Source organism: Synchiropus splendidus, chromosome 7 (assembly GCF_027744825.2).
Source record: "Synchiropus splendidus isolate RoL2022-P1 chromosome 7, RoL_Sspl_1.0, whole genome shotgun sequence".
Taxonomy (NCBI): domain Eukaryota; kingdom Metazoa; phylum Chordata; class Actinopteri; order Syngnathiformes; family Callionymidae; genus Synchiropus; species Synchiropus splendidus.
In genome coordinates this window covers 26397892-26412552 of record NC_071340.1, presented here as the reverse complement: position 1 = coordinate 26412552, position 14661 = coordinate 26397892, and the positions used below count along the sequence as shown (strand labels likewise).

Genomic DNA, 14661 nt, shown 5'->3' with positions numbered 1-14661 from the left:
TGCTGCAGGGTAATAAAGAGCCATAAAAGTTAACACCCCTTACTTCAGCATTCATCAGGAAAGTTCTTCTTTTTAGTGTATGTTTGCTATCAGTTGCTTCATTTGTTCGGGTGCTTCATGGGATGGGCCTCAGAGGCGACTACACAGGCAGAAACACGCCTGTGTGACTTGGAAAGGAGGCCTTCCATGGTTGGCACGTCACTTTAAAGCTTGTTTGTGTTGATGCATGGAACACGTTCATGGCAACCATTGTTACGTGTGGTGAAGATGCAAATAACCCACAGCCAAGTGATGCATCAGTGCAGTAATCTTCTGGCGTTGTCTGTGTGAGGCAGGGTCTCCCTCATGATCTTATCAGATAGTCAATCAAACGGAACCATTGGCTTTCCTAAACCGTCATGGTGTGGGACTGAATCCTATCCTGCAAAAGGACAGCCTTCAGATAGCGACATTTATGTCCTGAAGCTTGGAGGGGAATGGAGGGGATGGCCTTGTGGAACACTTGTGGAACCAGCTTGTGTCATAAGACGACCACATTTGTTGGTTTTAGATGACAACTTTACCTCCACATTATCAACTGTTAGCATGGTTGCTATCCATTTATCCATCTTCACGTGTCAACCTAGACACGTGTCTGACTTAGACAGCAAACATGCTCAGAAGCCGTCTGTCTTTCTTGCTTTAAAAAAATTAAAATAAAATAAAATAAAGGCCCTGTTCCCTGCGACTTAAACTAATCCTTGGAGGAAAAGTTTTCCCACCAAAAGCCATTTATGATGGGTCAGTGATATGACCTCGGTCACGCAGATAATATACCTATTTATTGATTTTATGGCGACTGTAGGTTGAAGATAGGAAAACAGTGGTGTTGGGAAGAGAGGTGAGCGCATGTGAGTCAGTGTGTCTGAGCGAGAAATCCAGCCCATCCTGAAAATATGGGATTTTAATGGAATTTGTGATAAGCTGACATTTAGAGAAATCTCGACTCCATCACCTTCGAATAAAAAGGTCTTATCTCAAGCCCGTATAAAGGTCTGCGTCAACACCTTGACTCAGTCAGTGCGTATATTTGTGTGCGCTTGAACATCTCACAGTGCTTTACGGTTCACAGAGAACATGTTCCTCACCGTGGACATCAAGTGAAAGCTTTAAATGTTATTTTAAAAGCCACAGCTCTGAGACTATTTCGGTAAATCTAATGCCATTTTGGAAACTTGCCGTAGGCATATCGACTACCGTTGACAACAGAGCGATGCATTTCGTGATCACAGGAGGCGCAGCAAAATGGAACCCAACTTCTGCGTTGAGTGTTAGCGTTGTTTGGCAGACAACACTGACAGGTCGTGTACCAGGTGGAACTTGGTGAGCAATGGATCGCGCCACTTACGAGGTCCCCCTGGCTGACTGATCGAGATTCTACATAGGGTTTCAATGTTCATTACCACTGCAGGTCTCGGGCCAAACAGGTTACCCCTTATTGAGGTCCAACGCTTTGGCCCTACAAGTCCGGACCCATTGACCCGCACCAACCATGTGGTCACTGAGAATTTCGCCAGTAGCGTGTGGGAAGCTGAGTCTCAGCTGTTACCCCCTGGAGAACGTATCACACCACCCGTTCCGGCTCTAGGTGAGCCTCAATACTTCTCCAGACCTCCCTTCCCTTTTGGCTGCCATTACCCCAACTAAGCTCATTTGTCCCCCCAATAGACCCATGGTCTGCCTTTTGTTCGGGTCCCAACCTCCCATTCACGTCCCCCAGGAGAGCAGACAAAAGAGGAAAAGACATGGGTTCTCGCGCAGCCCAGACAGCGTCCATAAAGAGATGCGAGGTTGAATAGAGCCACAATGTGACAACGAGATGTGCACAGCCGTTGTAAACACACTTGTAGGTTCAGAAATGCTGTGCAGCATCTCGTTTCAAAGTCGTAAAGGATGGCATTCATCTCCAAGGATGCGACTGGATGTGTCTGCTCGCAGTAGCTAGCAGCAGCCAAAACAGAAGGTACTTCTTTCCGGATCAAACGTTCACCTCAAATGGACAACAGAATGTGGCCCGACCAATCGGGCTGCCCAACACCTGCAGCACTCCTGACCAGGACTGGACCAATAGGGCAGGTGGACTTGGGAGCCTGGACTGAGAATTGTGTTTTGCATCCCCTCCCTTGTTGTTTGGGCACAGAGGTGGAGTAGGGGGTTGTGAATCTGCAAGCAAGAAGAGCTCAAGGCCATGCGTGGAATGGTGGAGGTCCTCTGCATGGAGTTGTCCTTTTAGCTGCATTGGTTTCCCTCAGGCAAGATTTTTTTCCTCCTGGCCTTAAAACATGATCCCGAATGGGAACAAGCCTAGGAAAGAAAATGTTGAACTGGTGACGGTGTTAGTTAGGAGAATGAGAAACCAAGATGGTGGAGTGCTGGAGGTCCAGAGAGGCTCTTGATCTCAAGACAGAACACTTGGTCAAGCAACGGGAGACAAACAGCTAGAATTACCGCAGTATTTAATACTAGAATCACTATGGAGCGGAGAGGGGCAAAGTGATGCTCGGGGACCACATGTGGCCCTCATGTGTAACAGCAGAACTTTAAAGGAAAATTTCAAATCAAAATTTTGTATTTATATGTGTATAGCCTCGTATCTAAGTTACATTTCATCCAAGTACTTTTTTGGGTCTCCATATAGTTTTCATTTTACTTTTTACATTTTTTTTCCCCAGAAGCTCATCCAATGTGTATGCTTTTTATTGACTATCTTTAAAAGAAATGTATATAAAATGAAAAATTTTAACATATTTTAAGCATGGCATAGTAAAAGCTTTGCCCATTCATTCTTGTTCAACAATATTCTAGTCAGAAAATGCAAGTTAAATTTAGTCTTCATCTTCTTCTGTCCTCCTGTCTTAGGGCTTGACGGCCCCTGACACGGTGTACAATGTGGCCCCTTGGGAACTATAACTGCCCACCCTCGGTGCAGAAGATGGTGTCGTCTTCTTTATACTACTTGCACTGGTTTAGTTTAATAGAGGAAAAGCAGCTGCTGCTTAGCTGCAGTTGACCAAGGCGTGTTGAAGCCCTCCGGCCCCCATCACAATTTCCAGGCCGTAGGCTGATGCGGTGGTTGCTGAAAAGTCCTCTGTCTGGACCGCACCCTACTGATCTCTATCTCCGGACCTGAAGTTGGTCTCCCTCATCCAGCCATGCTCACACCCGCTGGCGTGGGTGTTGACCTCCGTACTGCGTTAATGCCGCCAGCATCACTTTAACAAGCAGCGCTAGCATGGAAAGAGCCACCGGATCCCTCAGCTGTCGCACCTGTCCAAGCCCACTGTAATCCCACCTCCGCTTCATTCCTTCTCAGCAGTTTCGTCTTCATCCTTCTGCGCCCTGTGATCTGTTTTCAAAGCTGCGGTGGCTTCAATTCTCGGAGCTAACAAGGCGTCTGATACACGGAGGGAAGTAGATACAAGGAATTTACATTTCTCTCTACAGCAGAGAGCAACTTGCTGCGTGCAGGCTGCATCACTCTGCATCACTTTGTCAGATGGAACAGCTTACGCTTCTGTTCTGGTTTGTGGCAGAAATCGCATCACATTTACCCAGCTAGCAACATCAGAGTCGCTTATGCTTCCTGGACTTACTGCCGACATGTTAATCTACAAAGTAATAGCCTGACATACACAGCATCTGCCTCCACCTGCGTGATGTGGAATATGAGCCGGGGTTCAGCTCGACGACGGCGGGTGGGATCTGCCACACGCTTCTATAGGGGGCTCTGCTTCTCGGCTTAAAATAGAAGAGATAAGGAGCCAGTCTCTGGAGGTGTCTGTTCCCTTACACATTATTAAGAGGGAAGAAATGGTTGCAGGCGGATGTGTGTTCCATGCTCAAGTGTAGAGCTGGAAAAAGAAAGGGCTTGCGCCTTTATCTCCACAATTTCAACCAAATAAATACAACTACTGACAATGGGATGCCGCTGTGAGGACTGTGTGGAATGAATTCTCAGCCGCCCGCTGGACCTGATTTGTATCTGAGCTTGTAGGGAACTCATTACTGACACTACAAGGCGCTATTGTACGAGTTTCATTTGCCTTCTGCAGTGTTTCATCAACACTATTTCCAAGGGCTACAGAGAGAGTTTAGGGTGGCCGCTGCCTGCTTCCACGTGACACTATATTTACAGCCACAAATGAGGCGTCCATCTGCTCTATAGTGAAACTATCCCACCAAGTGGCCAAAGTGACCGGATGATTATGAATTGATAACATTCATGACGATGAATGGCTGAAATAGGTTGATCTCACTACACATAACTGCATGCTCGCCTGCCATCCAAAGGCTCTATCTGAAGTGGAAAGTCCTGGAGGAGCCAGACTCTTCTGTGGGTGGCTGAAGCTCAGCATTCAACACCACTCCTCCCTGGTGTGTGGTGAGAAGAGTGGCAACACAGGGAGTGTCAGGACCTCCTGACCAATAGACTGATGACCAGTTAACACACCTGGTGGTGAGCCTGATGTGGAGCAACCCTACAGGCAGGAGGTGGGACGTACTCTGGACTGATGCCATAGCAACATCATCCTGAGCATCCACGACACAAAGGAGATTGTTGTCGACTTCAGGAAGTCTCTTACACGAAAGACAGCACCATGGAATTATGCAGTTATATTGGGTAGAAATAGAAAGAGTTTGAGTTTATGGAGGGTCAAAAATCTTAAGTTGGGGTGAACAGATGTTTTAAGACAGAGTTTAGGAAGGTTTATTCCGACCCCACATGACAGCATCCTCCCAACATCTCAGCACGTATTTGATTTTGTGGCTATGAATGAGTTGTGGTGGATAACTGGCGCACAAGACCGCAGCACCTTCGGAAAATGATTCAGTATCTGATAAATATTGGACAAATAAAGATGCAGTAACTGATAAAAAATGCTGCTGATGCGTGTCATTGTTGTTTCGTCTTGTTACTTAGAGCGAAGATCTCTGGCTGGAGCTTCAGCTGTCAGTGTGTTTGTTTCCAAAATCTTGTCTGCAATGCAGTCAGATCTCATTATGCTAATGAGGTGGACAGTGCAGCATCATTCTCCGTGATATAAAGAAACTCTGACTCCTTCAGCTCCGTAAGAAAGTGGCAGAGATTTCATTTCAGATGTCGATACAGTGCGACACGAGAACATGTTCCAGTCTCACTCCACGCATGTCTCATTCATAAGAGCACTTAAATCCGGCAGGAAGTGTGTTGACTCTGGAGGGGCTCAGCAGGACCCCTCTCCGGGGACCAAGTAAGCACCCTGCGCTGCCTCTCTCGGGCGACCTTGGCTTGCTGTGACCCGCCCACTTTCATGTCTATTCATCATCTCCCATGACCCCGTCCAATGGTCAAAGGACTTGTTGGGTAGTATGAATAATATACAGCCATAAATCATGGTTCAAATACTCAGAGATTGCTACTGAAAGAGCATAACTTTGGGAATGATTTGACTTATTTTACTACTCACTGCTGTGAGAAACAAACACTCCAACATGCACAGTACTGATTCAGTGACAAAGTGAAAAGCCTAACTAACATACAGTACTCTATCAAGCACTGTATCTTGTTGGACTGTGGGAGGAAACCAGAGTGCCTGGAGTAAACAACAGTACTCTATCAAGCACTGTATGTTTTTGGACTGTGGGAGGAAACCAGAGTGCCTGGAGTAAACACCAGTACTCTATCAAGCACTGCATCTTGTTGGACTGTGGGAGGAAACCAGAGTGCCTGGAGTAAACACCAGTACTCTATCAAGCACTGCATGTTTTTGGACTGTGGGAGGAAACCAGAGTGCCTGGAGTAAACACCAGTACTCTATCAAGCACTGCATCTTGTTGGACTGTGGGAGGAAACCAGAGTGCCTGGAGTAAACAAAGATGTGCTTACGCTGTACAACTATATAACCATTGTTCAGGTAACGTGGGAATCTGTTCCTCTCTGGGCTCCATTCCAAAAGATGCTCAAGGTGCGTGTGATGTACCAGAAGCCATGTAAGTGATGTAAATGTGAATGGAAATTTGTGTCAGCGGAAAGGAGGAGATTACATTAACATACATGTCTCAATGCTGACAGGAAGAGAGAGAACAAGAGAACAAGAAGGAGATCTGGATGGTGACTGGAGTTTCCCCCTCAACTGCTTCCTAGAGTTGAAGGCTGTCAGAGGAAACATTCCAACGCCAACAAAAGGCTCTGCTCCAAACTCTGTCATAAACCAGCCTCCTAGAATCAGCTCTTCTTTCCTCCCACCCTGGCATCAGCACTCACGATGGGTTGAGAGACAGCAGGTGTCTAACACAAAGGCCCATAAGAGAATGGGTGTGGGGTCAAAGGTCGGGGTGCGCGGTCAGGATACAAGCTTTTGACACGGTGTTGGTCCCGTTTATTGGCCAATTCTGCGGTCAGATCTGTGTGTGGTCCGGAGTCTGGGCCCTCCCTCACCTGGCTTTACGTTCTGTAAAAACGGCTGAAGAGAATGGATGAATGCAGCGCAGCGGTGACTGGTAGATGCTCCGTCGAGGCTCCAGTCCTTCCTCTCTCCCTCACCTAATGTCAAGGTCAGTTTTTCTCAGGAACGGACTGGAATATATTTGGGCAGAACGTGGGGTAAATGTCACTCCCGGATTTGATTGTGGCTTTCCTCCAGTGCTGGTGAAGACGACTGCAGTCACTGCTGCGACCTGAACAGGGAGCGTTAGCTGTGAGCTCAGGCACAACACGGAGGAGTCGCCAGTCCACCACATGGCTAAGCAAATGGCTCTGTTTCTGATCTAAAGTCACAGCAGGTGGTTGTGTCCTCTAACTCAGTGGTTCTTAACCATAGGGCCGGGGCCCATGGTGGGGCCGCGAGCGCCTCCTAGAGGGCCGAGAGATGCTCAGTTTGAATCCATGAGCCACGTATGGTGGCAGAAGTGAGTCTCTGAATTGACTTGACAGCTGCAATTCTGTGATAGTTACCAACTATGGAGAAGTTCTTGAGAAGAAAAACTGACTGCAACATTTTTTGCCAATAGTTTAATTTACACTTACTTCTTTGGAGTTAAAATAAAATACATGATTTTTATTTTATGATATTTAGACATGGTTTTATTATATTTATTTTATTCAGATTGTCTTCTGTTTTTCCAAATTTCTCAACAGTTTGCATCACGTATAAATATTTTTTTGTTTTTCTTTAGTAAATTTGATGAATTTTACTTTGCACCTTGTTCTGCTGCTGGTTGGACTTTTCCATGGCAAATAAATACCTTCTAGGTTTTGGTTTGTTTCCGTGTCAGTAGATTCAATATGGTTGTAGATCACAAATGCGATCAAGAGTCATGAATCAGGTCTATTGAATGAGGCCTGGGTCCATTTGTTCTGGGAAGAGATCAGACAGGATCAGAAGCCCTGCTGTAAATGACGGCTTCATGGCTTCAGACAGTGAAAAGTGCAGTTGGAAACGCATCCTGGCCTCATCCCTTCCAGAAGCCACCGTTTCTTACCTATTCTTTGCTGTGAAATATTAATGTATTCCTCCCACCAAAGACCAACAGCAGCAGAGGCCAGGCAGAAACCATGCCGTTGCTCTATTTCCGCGCATCTCTGGAAAGCCATTGCGAGGCTGGCGTATTCCCAGAGATATGAATTATGAATTGCAGCTAATAGGCTGTTTCTTCTTTGTTTAACTGATGACCAGTGAGGTCCCCTCCGGACGGCCTCCGCTCCTCGGCTCATCCGTGACGTTACACCCGGTGTGGTCGTCTCCTGAGCGCCGTCCAGAGACGGAAGGGTGCCGTGAAGATGGCTGCCGTCTGGGTCTCGGTCCAAGTGACCCTCCCGGAGGACCCGCGCTGTCCCACCTCACTGCTACATAATGGATGAAGGACAGACATGGAGAGGGTTTGGAGGCGGAGGGACGGGTGCGGGGCCCTTATTACCTTCTGATTCATTTTTAATGAAGTAAACAGGTCTTTCCAGGTCACCTGCACACACACACACACACACACACCGGTGGCAAGTGGCGTCTTCTCAATTCTGCCTCTTATTGCTCCACACTTTGACATCCTTCATGGCTTCAGGCGCTCTGTAGTATAATTAGGTCTCACTGTCATTGACGGAATGTGTCTCACTCGCCTTTCCTTCAAGTCAGACCCTCCAATTATGCCGCGGCCAGAAGACCTTGTTATGTGCGCGGCAGGCACCGCCGTCTCCGTCCATCCTTCATTCCTTCACACTTTGCTTTGAGAGCGACTTTTCCTCATCCACTGTTCCACAAATAAACACAAATGCATCTGATCATGTCGCAACCTGCCGCGTGACGTTCAGTTGCGCTCAAAACTAAGAAGGGTACCCTGGTATTTGTCGTGTGACTGAGACATTATAGGGACTTTTCAGGTTACCGTAATCCATTAAGAATCATGAGAGCACAGGGAGGAAATAGGAGACAGTTTTTCGGTCACAGTTGGAAAACACAAAGGCACTAACTCGACACACTGCACAGCCGGACCCTTCACTCAGGCTTGCGCAAAATTGAGCTGCTTCCCAAATTCCAATTGGATCACATTGCATTTGAGTGGGTTTTGAAAAATGATCACAAACAGGAAGTAGAAGTGAAATTCCATCAGGTGTCTTTTGAGTACTCCAGAATCCGACTTCAGCGTGTATTACACACAGTACTCAAGTGTCAGTAGTAGAACTTTTCCTCATCGCAGTGTCCTAACCTCGAAGGAGCTTTTGACAGTTACAATAGCTGCAACAATGCTACCAGACAAATTACATGTTTTCATTCATGTCATTTGTTCATTTTCCAAGAAAAACACCATTATAACGCACTCAAAATTGATGGAATCTGTGTTAGATCTTGCTGCTCAGAAAACATTTTAAGTGTTTAAATCCATGACTCCCAGCACGACCAGCAGAGAACATCAGGCTGTTGAACACACAGTAAGGAATTCATGACTTCATCCAAAACTGACTAACACTTGGTGGATGAGGGGAGTATTGCTATTTTTTGATTGTGGAAAAAAAAACAAGTATTCATATCAAATTATCCTTTTAAAATGTCTGGAAAAGGACTAAATAAAGAGCTTTTACGTCTAAACCTCTAACATACTCCCACTGTCGTGCGCCCACAAGGCATTTCTCTGGACTGCAATGAATATAATTCTTCCTGCTGGCCAAAGACAAACAAATTAAATTGGAATTTATTTAGATACAATGCACAAAAGCCTGCAGCTGGAATGGAAATACCACATTTTCACTTGAAAGGAAGTTCTTGTGATGGGCTGGCGAGGCATCATGAAACCTGAGTTTGTGCTTCCATTGATGGCGGTTCTGGTCCAAACCTGAGATCAAATCATTTGAGAGAATCTATTCCCTTCTGTTTTGCTGCGCGTGCGACACGTGTAATGATACCATTCTCCAATCTATGTAAAGGACGGATGATCACACTGAAACATTGCTGTGATGTGTTGCAGCTAAAATGACTCTGTCAAACAGACTTCTGGTCCTGGAGCCGCAGAAATTGGATGCCACACACCGGTCTGTCATTAGGGAAATCAATCCTGCTCAGTTCAGCTTCTGTGAAAGTCGCTGTACAGGTACCAGAAAAAAAAAAGAGGGGAGGCGGAGAACTCCCAGAGCAATAGCTGGCGATGCCTGGCGAGGCTGCGAAGGAAGCAGAATGACAGCGAGAGCGTGTGACAGGAAGGTGAGAACAGGAACAGATGGAGAGATGCAGCCACTGTGCGTTTACAGCCGCTTACTTCAGGTGCTATTCATAACCAGGCTTCGCCTCCTACAAATGATATTAGTGCAGAAGCAATATTCTCTCCCCAGAGAGCACGGATGGAAATGAATTTAGGGGCCCTTGAGTCACTAAATTTGTTTTTTTTTTAATCACCCGATAGCAGCGCTACACGTGTGCCACTATGCTGTCTATAGGATTAGAGTGGATCTTCTCTGCCTGACTGGCTGGCAGCTCTCTGCAACAAGATGAGGATCATTTCTCCCACTGAGAAAAGCTCCGCTCAGTCTGCAGCCTCACACCTACCGGTCATATTGGGAAAGTTATGTTGTGACAGAGCACTGCAATCCCGTCTTCTCTTCTGTTCGGTCCAAGCCAGAAATAAAAAAGTGTATTGTGTTTGTGTGTTAAGAGCTGAAACTTAAAGGTCAGCGTGACCTGGTTCGCTGCTCTTGGATACAGTCATCTGTTGATCTGAACCCTCGCAACATTTCATGACACCAAACACACATGTTAGTTTTGGGTAGCACATTCTCACTCCTAAATATTGACTTGAACGCTGGACTTTTGCTTCCTGTGTTGAAGCCGAAGTCAGCCTTCCTTTTGCATCTTGACACGTAGGTGTTTCAATGGAGTAAAAAGTTTCTGCTCTCACCTGATGTCACGATGATGTGATGTCACGATGATGTGATGTCACGATGTGCTGCGTGTGAGACGTTGACTTATTTATATACAGAGGTTGGGTGTGAAAACTGACTGACATCCTCCTGAGGCTGAGATGGTTGGAGAACCACCAGTCATTATATAACACTGCTGAGAGTGTAACTTGCGTATACTCATTAGAAGCTTCAATGATTTATTGTATTATCATGTAGAAGTATTGCTGTACACCAATATTTCCAGATTTTTGTTTATGGCAATGAACTCCAAAACCAAAATGTGGAAGTATTGATAAATTAGCTCTTGTGCAAGAGCAAGCGTTGTATATAACAACTGGAGGACGGAGAATTTCCACCATTTTAATGTCATTTTCATGATTCATTTGAGCTACGTATCAGGTAGTAAGAGCAACACTGCCCCCCATGGTTTCCTGTGGTACTGCTACGGTCCACATCCGTTGTGTAAAACATGCAAAAATCAACGCAGAGCATGGGGAGACGGCTCCGTCCGTATCCGGATCTGTGCGTAACGTTGCGTATTAATGAGCCTTAATTCTCTCCAACACTAAAAACCAGTGCTAGTTATTACCATCATCGTAAACACTGACAATAGCTACAAACACTGCGAAAGCATTGGAGGCACATACTGACAGGGAAGCCATTGTTTCGGTTGCCGTAATATAAACATGGTGATATTTATTCAGGCATTTCAAACATGTTAAGAGGAAGCATTCCACTAAGAAGTGTGCAACCCTGAGCCACTGTTGGATCTTCTCCAGCCCGATGGGACGTGTACCGTGAACGTGACAAAATGAGCCGTAGCTGTCCTTCACATATCACTGTTTGTGCTTCTCCTTCACTGGCCCTTCAAAGTCATTCTTCAGGGATTCCATTCGTTCGTACGCAGCAAACTATGCTTCCGGAGGCGTCGCAGTTGCATCCCCCTTCTGACGCCATTTGTCTGTCCTGACCTGTGTGAGGTGCTAACAGACCTCAAATGTGGGGATAAGCCTGAGAAGTGTTCACAAATATTACAAATAACTTCCTTCCTTTGTTGACGTGGTTTAATGCTGTCACGTTCCCTTCCTTCACAAACAGGTCACGGTGGCTGCCTCCTTCTGTCTGGCTGGTCTCGGTTTAATATTAGAGCAGTGATATTTCTGCTGTCATTGTTTGTCTCGATTACAAGAGCTCGTCCTTCTCAATAAGACTAGAGGCGGCAGCAAAGGAAATGACCCTGATGAGAGAGAAAGAACTGATGTGTTGTCATGGTTACTTTGTAGTTAGGTCACTTCCGCGCTTTGAATAAAACCATGATTTGAATTTTGATTGGAAACCTTCTTTAGGAAGACATGTATGAAGACAGTTTTTTTTGTTTGACATGGCAGGTTTGCGTTTGTATCATCACAACAATAGATTCTCAAGCCTTCTACTGGTCACATGACCCAGGCAAAATAACACTTGAGCATTTTAAGTTAAATAAGAGCCGCCATGCTTTCAGAAAACTCTCTTTAACATATTTAAACGTAGTGGAAACATTGAAACAAACGGAGAACACATAACACATCATGGAGATGGACGTGAACATGATGACGGTCTTCAGCATGTTATTCACGGATGAATCCCACAAGAAACACCACAGTGAGTGAAGTGTGTTGCTCTGGAATTTAAGTCACACACCCGGACGGTCATATGAAGAGATGGACAGCGTGAGGACGGCTGCAGGCTGGAGAGAAGTCAACTTCTCATGGATAAAAACTAAACGTTTTATACTGTCACCAACTCAGTAAATGTCAAAACTTTCCCCTGAGATTCAACGCTTCTCTTATCACCTCCGCCACATTTTCAAAACAATCCTGGCGGAAACCCAGGACAGTGGACACAGAGGGACTTCTTATTACGGAGAAACACAAGAATCGCGTGTGCATTTGAGTGAACATTTACTAGTGGACACTGCAGTGGAGAGGCTGGTGACTGTCATAAAGTACGACCTCATTATTCAAGCTAGGAATCTTTGAAATGATTGTCTACACCAGACGCAAGCAAAGTGTGGCCCAGGGGCCTCAAGTGGCCCTCATGAGACAAACAACAGCCTCATTATTTCCCCTGCTTTTAATCAGCATTTAAATTCCAAGTATAACACATTTGTTTATCGTGTTTCCCCCCATTTTTCTGCCTGTTTTCCTTCTCACTTAGCCAGTGCTATATATGTATATATTGATGGATTAAAATAGATTCAGATGCTTGAACATAATTTTTAACCCTCAAAATAAATAGGTAAATACAGTAAAAATATCAAGTAAAATAATGTCGAACGAAATAAGATTTTAAGTAAATAACATTTCCACTTTTCAGAATCGCATTTATTGCCATGGTCAGTGGGGACCCCACCAACTAGGAAAGTGCTTTTAACAATCATAATAATAATAATAAAGTACACAATTTAGTTCAAATAATAGTCTTTTCCGCTCACTTATTGGCTCGACAGTCACAGTATACCATGCGCCTCCAGAGGAAACAGAGCTGCCCACCCCAGGGATAAAGAGACACCAGAGGAGACGGCCGTGCTGCTGCTGACTGGTGAAGTCAGAGGTGTCGAGGGTGTTTCCTGGATGACGTTTTAGCTCGTGCGGATGATGTTGGAGGTTCCAAACTTTCGGATTTAGTCTGGAATATTTCCTTTCCTTCCTTGACTGATTCCAGACAGCGCTGCTTGTTTCCAAGTTCCTCAACTCTATGCTAATGCAGATCTGCATTCACCCATTCATCTCACTTACCAGTGGCTCGCCTGCTTCAATTTTCAGCTAATGGACAAACCCCCTCCCTTCTCAACCCCTCACCCCCCCATTTTCCTCTCTTACTCTTTCTCTCATTCACACTCTCGCTCTCTCTCTCTCTCTCTCTTCATCCAGCCTTCGGGCGTCCCGTTTCAGCTCTTTTGCTTTCAGTCACAATGCTGTGGAGAGGGTGAATGGGTGGGGGGCATTTAAGAAAGCAGTAGGTGGGAGTGGAGTCTGACCGCAGAGGATCTACTGTTTAAGAGAAAGGGATTTCTCTCTTCCACTCACTCCGGCTCTCCTCCTCCTCCTCCTCTCTCGCTCTCTCTCTCTCTCCTCTCCGGCTCCTCTCACTGGCTGCACATCAGCCGGCTCTCTAGGTAGACTCCAGTAAACACTCTCCAAGAGCCGAGATGCCTGAGCTGTCAGCTCACTGAGACACGCAGACGCTCCATCCTGATCCTGATCCCTCGCTCCTGCCTCTCTTCAGTGACGGCTCTTCAGTGGGAGGTAAGTCACCTTCCTCACCTGCATGGAGCCGGCGGCTTTACCACCCGTGGACGAACCGGCGCAATATGCTGATCATCTTCCTGCAACTTTATATTCCTCCTTTCTTTTTTGTTTCATTGATGCTTTCCTCATTTATGACATGCTGCCAGCCAATTCTCTTCACTGTAACCTTTAGAATACCAGTCCAAAACTCCGCGTTCATACCTTTGAATTCCCATCCAAATTGCTCATGAACTTTTTTTCAGCTGCTAAAAACGCTTGGAATTTTCTCCTTAATTGTTTTCCACTCGGGATCATTGCCATTCATCGGAGCAGCTCCTCTTGTTTTCAGAGAAACTTGGCTCAATTTTGCTTTTTCCTCCCAACACCTGGAGACCAATTATCTCTTTGTGACTTAGTTGTGTGAATATGGGCCTTGAGTGGTGTGTTCTGGCGGGATGGCACAGGAGCGACGGCTCTGAGATCTGTCTGGACGTGCGTCCAGCTGTACACTTTTTCTCTTCTGAGCTTGCCAGCAGCAGACAGTAGTCTGGTGTAACCCAGGAAACGGACAGCTGCTCCGCATTAGATGCCGCTGGTTGCTTCTCCTCCCAGATCTCAGCACGGCTGGCAGCTTTACGTAGCCACCAACACGCGCGTATGTGGAGCTGTCCGCAGGTCGGCTTGTTTGTTTGTCAGTTGAATCCCTGTGGGAGATGAGCTGCCTGCCTGACAGACTAGAGGAAGCTTGATGGATTGCTAAATAAACTTGTCCAGTTTGATACAGAGGATTGACTGGAGGTTGTCATTGATAAATGCTCTGCTGTTTATTTGAATAAGGAATGACGTTGTCCATCGAACTCCTTCCTTGGTTCCAGGTAAATTTTGTTTTAATGGAGAGAAGAGTACTCAAACAGGTAGGGAGGTACATGAGTTTAAGGTACTTAGTTTGTGCTCCCATTAAACTTTAATCGGATCATAACTGGGAACAAT

General features: G+C 45.9%; 1 protein-coding gene across 5 annotated transcripts in view; it reads left to right on the top strand.

Annotated features, from left to right (window-relative positions):
• The window catches only part of tncb (tenascin Cb), an 81373-nt gene that overhangs the window by 20461 nt on the left and 46251 nt on the right, over positions 1–14661 (top strand). For 4 of the 5 annotated variants that reach the window (XM_053870394.1, XM_053870397.1, XM_053870398.1 and 1 more), the window contains one exon: positions 13548–13689. The exons of the other annotated variant lie outside the window; for it this stretch is intronic. The gene's annotated coding sequence lies outside the window, so the exon portion shown is untranslated. The remainder of the gene's footprint in view (positions 1–13547; positions 13690–14661) is intronic. 5 annotated transcript variants of the gene reach the window in all.